We start from the raw sequence: 3,128 nt of genomic DNA, 5'->3' as shown, positions 1-3,128 counted from the left end.
TATAATATGTACTTTGACGACTTTGACATATGGGTTCTAACTTCTAACCAGTAACCATAATTTGTCATCATTTATTGCTTCCAGTAATCTAGTGTTGTGGGAATTGGTGTTATATCTCACTATATAATATATGTATTTGCTTCAAATAAAACTGAAGGAATATATCAATGCTTTCTTTGGAATATTTTTAAGTGGCAAATTTAAAAAGCGTGAAAAGTATGTAGATTCTGACGTTGCAAGATATGCGAATATTCGACATAATCGTTATCGTAAGAGAATGGAAGGTTAGGTCGGTTTTTTATGTAATTCATACGAAAAAGACTTGAATTACAAATGATTCCACCAATATTATCTCTGGCCTAGGTCACAAAAAAAAAGAGGATAATCCTGAAGCAAAGTGGATTGCAAATATGTCCCATATAAAAAATTAATCTCACCATCAAGTAAAATATTTGCTGTTTCAACGTCTATGTTTACTAAAACATCTGTGCCTCTAAAGTTTAAATTTAAACTGGCCACTTCCACAACCATATCAGAATCCATCATTTTGCTGAACGATTTTTATACTCATTCAAACAAAATGTCAAAAAGAAAAAGGTTAAGTTACCAGCTGACAATACTAGTTGAATATACCAACAGAATATTCAGCTGAAGGGTGAAGAGTTCAGTCATTTGATCTAAACTTGTGACGTCACATAGTAGTTTAAATGACTGACTATTCTCGCAAAAACGTAATATTCACTCATACTACACATACTACAACATATGACTTCACTCGCGAAAAAAAGCCTATAATTTGCCACCGCATATGTCAAAATGTTGTACTATGACATACGCAAGGAAAATTGAACCTATTTACGGTTATAATATGTATCACGTTGCTCTGAATTTAAAGTTTTGATACCCCTCACGTGAACTATATTATACCTAGTGCTAATAAAAGTCTTGGTTTCGTTATAAGAAATGAAATTTCTTAATTTTAACATTTTACACATTTTAAACATTTTAAAAAAGTTTCTACAGCCTCTTTATTGTATAATGCGTAAAATCTGAGTATGCATTTGGAACCTGATATACAGCTGTCTCATATAAAACTTTCCACCTGAATATTTCATTTAATATTAAGTTTTGAAAAAATTTCAAGATCACGTCGATTTTTTATTTGAGGGGGACATCGACTTTACATCATTATTTATTTTGTAGTTGCCACCCCTTGCCACTACAGGGCGTGTGATACATCGTTTGAAAGCTCTTTTGATACTGACTGAATCAGTAAAAAATAATAATAAAAAGATTGTTATTCGTTTTCAAGAAAAAAACATTGAAATTAAATTTTTGGAATTTTGTATTTTTACATTTTGAACTCAAATCGTCCTGGAAAATGCTGATCCAAATAAGCCCGAACTCGTCGCTCAAAATGCTTATAGCCTCGGTGGGGCCTGAGGCTTGAAGGGAAGGGGCCCTCTTAAGGGCAGAAAAACAGCAAAAACCAAAAAAAAATGTTTTATATTTAATAAATTATTAAATAACATGGTAGAATAAATTGTTTTATGTTCAAATATTTATTTTGGCAACGAGAACAGAACACATTAAACGTAACTTATTGACCTTCCTTTTAAATGAATTTAGTATGCTATTTCCTTGATATTAAATTTTATATGTAATACAACATACATTTCCAATGAAAATGATTTGTTCAGGTAAAAAATACCATTAGAAATTCACATTAAGTATTTTTATTAGCGTTCATTAGTCTGTTTTTTTTTAATTATTCCAATAGCATGTGGGGCCCCCGGAGCCTGTGGGGCCTGGGGCTACAGCCCCCGCTAGCCATCTGGTTAATCCGGCGCTGGGTGGAGCTCCGTCTTGTTGGAACGTCACAAGATTTTCATCCAGCTGATCATCATTCTCCAGAATTTATGTGATCATGGGATCAATATGATCTTCCAAAAAACGTAAACAGCTGGCTCCAGTCAAAGTGCCAATTAAAAAAAATGGATCAACTATGTGATCAACTGTGTGATTCTTGTCCAGACGTTCAGCTTTTCAGGATACTAAGTGTGCGATACCCTAACACAATGAAGGTTTTCACCCGACCAATAACGAATATTATGCCTATGCATTGTACCATTGAGAAAAAAGTATATTTTGATTTTCTATAATTCTGTTCTCTTTTATTTTTATACAGGCATAGATTGTCCTGATATACTTTACTGTACAACATTCCATCCCTTTATTCTCGTTTTCTATACATAATACATAAAAATATTAATACAGGGATGGCCAGAAGTACGGAATAAATTTCATATCTTTTGAATGAGTTAATTTTTTTTAAAACGCCGAAACACGTTAACTGATTTTGATTTTTTCCCATTTTTCGGTTATATAATAATTAATTTTTCTTCAACCCCCTAACCCCCAGCTACCCCTACTTTTTTTTCAAATGGAAACATAAGGCATGAGGGGGCTCGTTGAAATGCTTATAGAAAACCGAATCCAGCTATACCAAATAAACAAGTTCTATTGTTTCAATAGGTTTTTAGGGTTGTATAAAACACTTACTTAACAAGTGAAATAAAATTTAATTTATCTTCAGTGTTATCCTCCATGAATTTGCACAGAATAAAATAAAGAATTTGAAACTGTACCTATCACTGCAAATGCAAAAAAGATATATATTTTTTATGTTGCGTTTTTTTGGCACCACTTACTTGCAAGGCGTTTCTGGTTAATTTTTCGCTTTAGTTGTAAGTTGGAGTTCGAAACGTTACTATTGTGTCAAATCAAGTTATTTACTGAATTGCAATGGTATTGTCGGAAAGGCAACGCATCGAAATCTTGATATTGCTTGGATGTGGAGACAAAATAAGAAGTCAGGCTGAAGTGCGCGATTTATTTAATGCGAAATATCCCGAAAACCAAATCTCGCAAGGGACAGTTAGTAAAATATTTCACAAATTTGAGGAACACGGTACAGTACAGACTTTGCCCAAAACTGGACGGGCACGTGCTTTGAATGAAGAAAAGAAATTAGACATTGCATTAGAACTTGTTGAAAATCCTCATACTTCAACTGTTTCATTGGCCCGCAATCACGATGCTTCTCGAACTGCAATTCGAATGTTTCT

This window comes from Anoplophora glabripennis, unplaced genomic scaffold, assembly GCF_000390285.2.
Source record: "Anoplophora glabripennis isolate ALB-LARVAE unplaced genomic scaffold, Agla_2.0 scaffold2421, whole genome shotgun sequence".
NCBI classification, from domain to species: domain Eukaryota; kingdom Metazoa; phylum Arthropoda; class Insecta; order Coleoptera; family Cerambycidae; genus Anoplophora; species Anoplophora glabripennis.
This window is presented reverse-complemented; position numbering follows the sequence as displayed.